The 10101-nt window shown below is 37.6% G+C and overlaps 1 long non-coding RNA gene across 1 annotated transcript in view; it reads right to left on the reverse strand.

The window, feature by feature from the left end:
• Positions 1-8418, reverse strand: part of LOC140604468 (uncharacterized) — a 69449-nt gene extending 61031 nt beyond the window's left edge. Inside the window, exon 1 of the long non-coding RNA XR_012007333.1 lies at positions 8196-8418. This is a non-coding gene — a long non-coding RNA (uncharacterized lncRNA). The remainder of the gene's footprint in view (positions 1-8195) is intronic.
• Positions 8419-10101: the final 1683 nt, after the last annotated feature.

Raw genomic sequence — 10101 nt, forward strand, 5'->3', positions numbered from 1 at the left:
CACTGCCCTTAAAGAACTTACATTTTAGTGGTGGAATATAACCAATAGGAAAATAAAATGGGTAAATAGTACAATATATTAAAAATTGCCAGTGCTATAGAAGAAACTAAAGTAGGAAATGGGGATACAGAGGACTAGAATGTATATATGTATGTATCTAAAGTTGAGTATACTTATACAAAAAACACATTTTTCCATTTATACACCCTTATTTTGTGTCCATCAGTACCTGTTAATTGAGTACTTATTATGCACAAAGCTGTGTCTAATTGATGGAGATCAGCTGGGCTTAGGGAGCTCACATATGGTGATGGTAGAGAAATAATGAAGTATAATAAGCAAATGATAACATAAATTCAAGGTGAATATATGGGAAAACAAGACAGAGAAAGATAATAAAACCAGTGTGCATGTCTGTGTGTGTGTGTGTGTGTGTGTGTGTGTTGATGGAAATGAGGGGGCAGTGTAGATATATCTTATGATGCAATGTTTTTAAATTAAAAGTCAAATTATCCACATTAAGAAGATTATTCACCATGACCAAGTGGGATTTATCCCCAGGATGCAAGGCTGGTTCAACACTCGTAAAGCCATCAATGTGATTTATCATATCAGCAAGAGAAAAAACAAGAACCAGATGATCCTCTCAATAGGTGCAGAGAAAGCATTTGACAAAATACAGCATTCATTCCTGACCAAAACTCTTCAGGGTGTAGGAATAGAGAGAACATTCCTCAGCATCTTAAAAGCCATCTATGAAAATCCCACAGCGAATATCATTCTCAATGGGGAAACACCGGGAGACTTTCCCCTAAGATCAGGAACAAGACAGGGATGTCCACTCTCACCACTGCTATTCAACATAGTACAAGAAGTCCTAACCTCAGCAATCGGGCAAAAAAAGAAATAAAAGGTGTTCAAATTGGCAAAGAAGAAGTCAAACTCTCCCTCTTCACAGATGACATGATACTGTACATAAAAAACCCAAAAGACTCCACCCCAAGATTGCTAGAACTCATACAGCAATTCGGCAAGTGTGGCAGGATACAAAACCAATGCCCAGAAACCAGTGGCATTTCTATACACTAACGATGAGACTGAAGAAAGAGAAATTAAGGAGTCAATCCCATTTACAATTGCACCCAAAAACATAAGATAACTAGGAATAAACCTAACCAAGGAGGTAAAGGATCTATACCCTAAAAACTACAGAACACTTCTGAAAGAAATTGAGGAAGACACAAAGAGATGGAAAAATATTCCATGCTCATGGATTGGAAGAATTAATATTGTGAAAATGTCAATGTTACCCAGGGCAATTTACACATTTAATGCAATCTCTATCAAAATACCATGGAGTTTTTTTCAGAGAGTTGGAACAAATCATCTTAAGATTTGTGTGGAATCAGAAAAGACCCCGAATAGCCAGGGGAATATTAAAAAAGAAAACCAAAGACTGCAGCATCACAATGCCAGATTTCAGGTTGTGCTACAAAGCTGTGCTCATCAAGACAGTGTGGTACTGGCACCAAAACAGACACATGGATCAATGGAACAGAATAGAGAATCCAGAAGTAGACCCTCAACTCTATGGTCAATGAATACTCGACAAAGCAGGAAAGACCATCCACTGGAAGAAAGACAGTCCCTTCAATAAATGGTGCTGGGAACATTGGACATCCACATGCAGAAGAATGAAACTGGACCATTCTCTTACACCATACACAAAGATAAACTCAAAATGGATGAAAGATCTAAATGTGAGACAAGATTCCATCAAAATCCTAGAGGAGAACACAGGCAACACCCTTTTTGAACTTGGCCACAGTAACTTCTTGCAAGATACATCCACGAAGGCAAGAGAAACAAAAGCAAAAATGAACTATTGGGACTTCATCAAGATAAAAATCTTCTGCACAGCAAAAGAAACAGTCAAGAAAACTAAAAGACAATCTACAGAATGGGAGAGGATATTTGTAAATGACCTATCAGATAAAGGGCTAGTTTCCAAGATCTATAAAGAACTTAATTCAACTCAACAGCAAAGAAACCAACAATCCAATCGTGAAATGGGCAAAAGACATGAAGAGAAATCTCACAGAGGAAGACATAGACATGGCCAACAAGCACGTGAGAAAATGCTCTGCATCACTGGCCATCACAGAAATACAAATCAAAACCACAATGAGATACCACCTCACACCAGTGAGAATGGAGAAAATTAACAAGGCAGGAAACCACAAATGTTGGAGAGGATGTGGAGAAAGGGGAACCCTCCTGCACTGTTGGTGGGAATGTGAACTGGTGCAGCCACTCTGGAAAACTGTGTGGAGGTTCCTCAAAGAGTTAAAAATGGATCTGCTCTATGACCCAGCAATTGCATTGCTGGGGATTTACCCCAAAGATACAGATGCAGTGAAATGCCGAGATACCTGCACCCCATTGTTTATAGCAGCAATGTCCACAATAGCCAAACTGTGGAAGGAGCCTCGGTGTCCATCGAAAGATGAATGGATAGAGAAGATGTGGTTTATGTATACAATGGAATATTCCTCAGCCATTAGAAATGACAAATACCCACCATTTGCTTCAACGTGGATGGAACTGGAGGGTATTATGCTGAGTGAAAGGACAAACATTATATGGTCCCATTCATTTGGGGAATATAAATAATAGTGAAAGGGAATAGAGGGGAAGGGAGAAGAAATGGGTAGGAAATATCAGAAAGGGAGACAGAACATGAAGACTCCTAACTCTGGGAAATGAACTAGGGGTGGTGGAAGGGGAGGAGGGCGGGGGTCGGGGTGAAGGGGTGACGGGCACTGAGTGGGGCACTTGACGGGATGAGAACTGGGTGTTATTCTGTATGTTGGCAAATTGAACACCAATAAAAAATAAATTTATATTAAAAAAAAGAAGATGTGGTCTCTGTATACAATGGGATATTACTCAGCCATTAGAAATGGCAAATACCCACCATTTGCTTTGACGTGGATGGAACTGGAGGGTATTATGCTAAGTGAAGTAAGTCAATTGGAGAAGGACAAACATATGGTCTCACTCATTTGGGGAATATAAAAATTAGTGAAAATGAATAAAGGGTAAAGGAGAGAAAATGAGTGAAAATATCACTGAGGGTGGCAAAACATGAGAGACACCTAACTCTGGGAATTGAACAAGGGGTAGTGGAAGGGCAGGTGGGTGGGGGGGTTGGGGTGACTGGGTGATGGGCACTGAGGGGGGCACTTGGGATGAGCGCTGGGTATTGATTATGCTATATGTTGGCAAATTGAACTCCAATAAAAAAGTCAAACTATCCATTTTCATTTCTTCAATCTTTATTTCTTTCAAAAGTGTTTTAGAATAGTCTCCATATTGGTCTTGAATATGTCATGTCCAATTTGTATGAGCATTATATATTAGAGATAGAGACAAAGGCAGAAAGACTTGCTTTATCAGATATTAAGGCATATCTTAAAGTCACAATAATTAAGTAAGGTATTTGGTACACAGATAAAATCATTTATAGGATAAAATTCAGAGCCTGGATATACATCTCTATCTGGATGACATTCTGATATAAGACAGATCAGTTGAGTTAGGATAAAATTTTCTGTAAATGTACTGGGATAGGAGATGAGTCATAGAGAAGAAAACAAAAAGTTTCTCTATGTCCAACTATCCACAAATACCAATTCAAGACAGATACAGATTTCAGTATGAAAAGAAAGCCATAAAATTTCTAGAACACAATATGGAAGAAGCCATAACTTTTGATTAAGTAAAGATTTCTTAAATACTCAAGCAGTGCAAACTAAAATAGAACAGATTGAAAGCCTCAATTACACTAAAATCATTATAAAGAAAAAAGAAGTAAAATCCACATATTCAGACTATAACAGTATATTTAATTAATAAAAGCTAGAGAATCTAAAACATACAAAGAATCAATAACTTAAAAGCTAAATGACTAGAAGCATGTGCTAAAGCAAAAAAATGGAATTATAAAGAAAAGGGAATAAGAAATTCAGCTTCAGCAGTGACCACCAAATACAAATTTTACTATTTAAACTCCACAAGACGTCCAAATTTTAAAAATCTGAAAATCCTAAGTGTAGACAAAGATGAGAATCAACAGAAACTCTCATTTGTTACTGGGATAAAAGTAAATGGGAGACCTTGGAGCACAGTTCATTATTGCTGTATAGAATTAAACATGTATACATCTATGACATGATTTATTCTTTAGTTGTGATTATTTGGCAACAACATGAAAGCCTTCCGGAAAGCTTTAAAAGTACATTGAATTCCAGGACTTCATCAAAACCACATAATTCAAGACTCTTGGAGATGATGCCTAAACATTAGTATTTCTAAAGAGCTCTTAGCATGATTTTTATGTGCGGGTAGGTCTGAGAAATCTGCTTTAAAATCTCTCATATGTAAGTAACCCAAGAGATAAGAATGAGATTGTTCACAGCAACATTAGCAGAATATTATAATATTTTAATATATCAACTTGGATGTTCATAAACCACAGGGTTAAGTCAACTGACCTCAGTCATCCTACAGGATGCTGTAAAAAATGAATAAACTCAGTCATATAGGTCAACATAGATTAATTAAAGAAAATAAACTGTTGAATGATGTAGGGTACAGACCCCAGAAATCAGACTGACAGATGATTAGGAGATTGCTGTGGGGACGCTCTTGGGAACAATGCATGTAAGCAGTGAGGGAAGCAGGTTTGGAAGGAGAAAACTGTAATGCTGTCATAGGAGGCCTCAGCCAAGGCTGTGGAGCTTTGATTGGGATGGCCCTTCAGCACTGTCCCAACTGAAGCAAAGGGGCTGGACTTTTGTGCCCTACATCAAGCAGATTGGGCATTATCTTTATTAGGTGCTCATCTCTCTTTCAGCTGGGAACACTGTGTTCCACTGACCATCTCCATAACTTGTTGGGGGCCAGATACCCCTGTTGACACTCTGACAGTGCCACTCAATAAAATAATTATGCTTATTTTGCTTGTAATCATTGTTTAAGAGTCTCGTAATTACATAACCAAGATCTTTAATAGCATATTGTACCTTTAGCCCCTGGCTTGCAGAGAACATGATTCGAGTGCCCAAATTACTAGGACATTTCTTTCTTTTTTTTTTAAGATTTTATTTATGAGAGAGAGAGAGAGAGAGAGAAAGCAGGAATAGGGACAGAAAGAGAGGGGAATCAAGTTCCCCATTGGCAGGGAGCCCGATGAGGGGCTCAATCCCAGGACTCTGAGATCATGACCTGAGCCTAAGGCAGACACTTAACTGACTGAGTCACCCAAGTACCCCCCTCACTAGGACATTTCTTATTACTGTGATGAATAGAACATCCTCTGGGTTCTCTGGTGAGGTTTGTTTGTTTGTTTGTTTGTTTTTTAACTTTAAAATTCCCAATTCTCTGAGCCTTTTGGATCTCTTCAGCTACCATTTGCCATGGAAATTCTGGATTTCTACTTTCCTAATTTGAACCATTGCTTTTTGCAGGTGTTTCTGTGCAAATCTAGATGAATATTAACACTCTATTCCACGATCCTTGCCAGAGTGCAAATCTGTATCATGGGAGTATGCACCCATTTCAATGAACTCCAACTTTATATCCATCTCCTTTATTATAGAGCCTAAAAGATCTAGTCCCTATACACTCTCCCAGCTCCTGCTGGTTTGTGTTAGCTAGGTCTTACAGCTACTTTTGGATATAGTCCCTTTTTTCTCTTGGCAGACCCAGGCATTCCCTGTCCAGATTATGTTGTGAGTTGACCCTAGTGATTGGTTTGACAGCCAAGGAGGGAGAGAGAAGTGCATCTTGGGGGGTATATGTTGTCTTGCAGAGCAGAAGACCCCTCAATATCTCCAAACAAGAATGGAATACTTGTTTCTGACAGGAAAGACTGAGCCAGTTGCCGGTTCCAGAGTGTTCAGGAGAATCTGAGATTCCAGATATTTGAGTTCATTGACCCAGACATCCCATGCAAAGACTTTGCATCCCATCCCTTCCACATCAGAGACCTGATGTTCATATAGCAATCCTGCTGGTGTTGACTTTGACACCATATAGCAATCCCTCTGGTGTTGACTTCCATGGAGTTGTTACTCTTAGGGAATCCTCTGCCTAATTCTCAGCCTTTCTGCCCCCTCAGCTATAGGAAATCAGAGACCCTTTATACGCTGTAAAGAACTGCTTCTAGCTTTTACACTGTTTTTTTATATTAGTGATTTATAACTTTTAGCCTTATGTTATCTTCCTCCAGTGCACTGATGGGCCCTAGCAACAGTTATACTAGTCCATAGGCCTTACAATTTCTATTTTCCTTATACTTGTGTAACATTTGAGTTATTGCACCCACCAGTGAATTTCCTTCCTCTAGCATTTCATCCCAGTTCTCCACTGACAAAAGTCTAACAAATGCACCACAACCACACATCAGGGGCAACCAGTGCTCCACTTACTGGAAATTATGGAGCGTGCACTGACCTACTGCAGAATCTTAGTTGGTTTCCTAAGTCCACCACTGACACCAATATTATAGATTATGTTCCATGGGAAACAGACTTTGTGTGCATGTCCATTTATTAGGGATGTCAGTAAGATTGACACCTATTAGGCTTGAGAGAAGCCATATGGGGCAGAAGTAGAAGTTGACTTGCCATGCAGTTGCAACAGACACAATAGGGACATTTGTAGCTGAGATGTGTCTTCAGATATTCTATGCAAGACAAAAAGGCCAAGCATTTGTTCTTGTGTATCAGCCAGTCATTGAATTCAGGCTGCTTCTGGGAAGGGGTATAACTTGGTATGACAGTTTCCATTACCTGAGGGCCATTTCTGGTGGGGACAAGCTAGACACTAGCAGCCATGGCTCCTGGCCACTGCTGAGTCACTTGTCAGTCCTGACACCAAGCTGGGTGGCATACCACAATGTGGTAAAAATCATGTTAAAAATGATACAGTTTGTAAAATATGAGACTTTTATTTTTTGAAATGTGATGTAAGTTAAAAATTAAATTATCATCTATTTATGCATATACATACCAATGACATGGATATTCACAAAAATCACTTTGCTAGTTAATGGGATAGAAGGAACAATTGGTTGTCTGGGAGGGCACACAGGAGGTTAAAGGAAGGGATAGAGTTTATTTCTGAAGTTGAGTGATTGACACATGGGTATCCATTTTATTTTTCTTCTTTGACATGTATGTTTAAATGTTACATACTTTTATATTTTTATATCATATTTTCTTTTTCAAAGAAGAGGATAATGGAAGTATTGTAAATGATTGCTATCTTATTTAACATTAAACCTAAAATAAGTCAAGAGAATGATGTCAGTACCAAAAGTGTTAAAAAATGGATTCATAAAACCTCAGATGAGGGAGAGAGAGAATCCTGTCCTATCTGCATGATGCACTCACTGAGGTGATCTCAGTGGAGAAGAATTCTAAATTCAGCCGTAAATATCTTATCTAGAGCAAGAAACACTATATGGAAATTAGTGCTTCCTTCAAAGACTCTTAAAAATTTTTGTTATTTGGGAAAGTTTCAACCATGATATGTGGAGGTAGAATCAGGATCAATAGGAAAAGCAGAAATATAAGAGAGTTGGTCTTTCAATAGGAAGAAATTTTAAACCAAATACCCAAGATAGAATTTATTCATCGTGTATGTTTTCTGTTACTAGAAATGGGTGAAAATAAGCTGGCCCACTACATGGTCTGAATGTTATGGAGGTCATTTAAGAGTCAGAGGAGATACTCATTCCTTCATTAATTCAATAGGTATTTACTGAGCATCTGTGCAATGAATACCAGGCACCGTGTCAAATGCTGATAAATGCGAAATACATGGCTCCTGTCTTATTGTTCTCAAACTCTAGTTTTCATACTTTTAATGTCCTAAACATCTTTATTAAAATGAAACATAGACAGAACCACAATATAACAGAGATAAGGGGTTTGCAACCAATTCTAATGTGTGCGTTTTTCCCCCATCCCTACAAGAAATTCTCCAATACCAGCTGGGTGTCCCACAGTTCAATTCAAATTCTGCAACTCTCTACTGGGAAATAGCATCAGATCCCACAGGTGGAGGGCTCAGTGCCCCAAGACTGCCCTCCACTTTAAATAATAATTGCAAGTTTAGGTGCTTACCTGTGCTTCCGACTGACTGGCTGTCTATTAGAGGTTTCCACAACATCCTCCTTGGCTTTGATTAATTTGCTAGAGCACTTCACAGAACTCAGGACATGAGTTGACTCACTGGATTACTGATTTATTACAAAGGATATGAATCAACAGCCAGATGAATAGATATATAGGGCAGAGGTTCCAAGCAGAGGAACTTTTGTCCTTGTGGAGTTTGGAAGAGGTCTGATATCCTAACCTGGAAGCCCTCTGAACCCTGTCCATTTTGTGTTTTTATAGAGGCTTCATTACATAGACAGAATTGATTAAATCATTAGCCATTGGTGATTGGTTCAACCTCCAGCCCTTCTCTCCTCCCCAGAAATCAGCAGTTGGATTGAAAGTTCCAACCAAAGGTCTAATTATAGGGTTGGCTCCCCTGACAACCAGCCCCCACCATTCTGTGCTTTTCAAAAGTTACTTCATTAACATAAAACCTGTTATGGAAGAAAGGGGCTTGTTAAGAATAATAAGATATCCATTTCACCTTTATGATTCCCTAATGATTTTAGGACTGGATTCAAATGATCAAATATTATAACAAAAGATGTTCCCATTGCTCTTATCAAGGGTTTTGAGAGCTATGAGCCAGGAACTGTAGATGAAAACCAGATGTATATTTCTTATAAATCACAATGTCATGAGAGATAAATGTAAAACTATCTTGATTGACGTGGAGTCGGTGATCCAAGCATGATTCCTCAAATTAGGACTTCACAAATCTCTGTTTGAACTAAAACACTAGATACCATTTAAGATTTTTTTCTAGATGATGCAAAAGTTGTTATATAGCTGTGACATGCTCATTCCCAGAAAGTTTCATTACTTTTGAGTTGAATACCCATTGAGTTGAAATCCATGAGGATATCAAAATATATTTTCCATTTTGTTTAACTTCCTATGAAATGAAATATTTATACTCTTTGGTTGTAATTAATAAAAAATTTAAACAGATTAATGATAAATTTTTTCATTGGTCCTTTTACAAGTTGCATGATACATCTAAATTATTTTGACTAGTTGATTATTAAAAATTTGAAGATGATTTATTTGGAAATGGCAGTTTTAGCAATAAATATTTATTCTATATAGAGAAGAAATCTGTGCACATATCTTCCATTGTATTTGATAAAACATTTTGATACAGGTATAGAATAGATTGCATATAAATTTAACACTCTAATTAACATCTTTGTTGTATACTTGTTTATTTAACCATAACAAAAAAGTCACTCCTTATCATAATGTATGGATATTCTTATGTCATTTTCCTTGCTTTCCTCTACATCAGAGGAAACTTGGGATAATCTTTACATCTTGAAGCTTCAGGCCATAGGTAGAAAAGCATAGTTGTTTGAATGAATAACAGGAGCAACCAAGAGTCACCATGGAAACATGAGTGAATATTTCTATATAGACTCTAAGACTCCCAACTTGTATTTATGGTGGTATTGATTTATGATAATACTAATATTTATTGTTTTTGTCATATATAACAAAAATTAGATGTAAACCATGATAAAGTTGGCACCACAAATATGTCCAAAATATGACCTACAGTGTATGTATCCATCCAGTTGGCTAGCCATCTAACCATGCATGCAGTCAACACGTGTTTAGTAATTTCTGCTTTTACTAGGCACTATCCTACATCTTACAGATATCATAGTAAACAAGAGATAAAGCCTGTAAGCCCTGAAAACTTTGATATCCATAAGAATAATTTTAAAGTAAAATAAAATCAAACAACTCAATTATATGGTTTCCAATGGGGCTAAAAGCTCAGAATTAATGTAATTTTGGGTATGCTACATGTGCAGTGTTAAGCCATTTTATCTTTATCTTTCTTCCTAGCACCTCCAGATTTATTAAT

Source organism: Canis lupus, chromosome 15, assembly GCF_048164855.1.
Source record: "Canis lupus baileyi chromosome 15, mCanLup2.hap1, whole genome shotgun sequence".
NCBI lineage: Eukaryota > Metazoa > Chordata > Mammalia > Carnivora > Canidae > Canis > Canis lupus.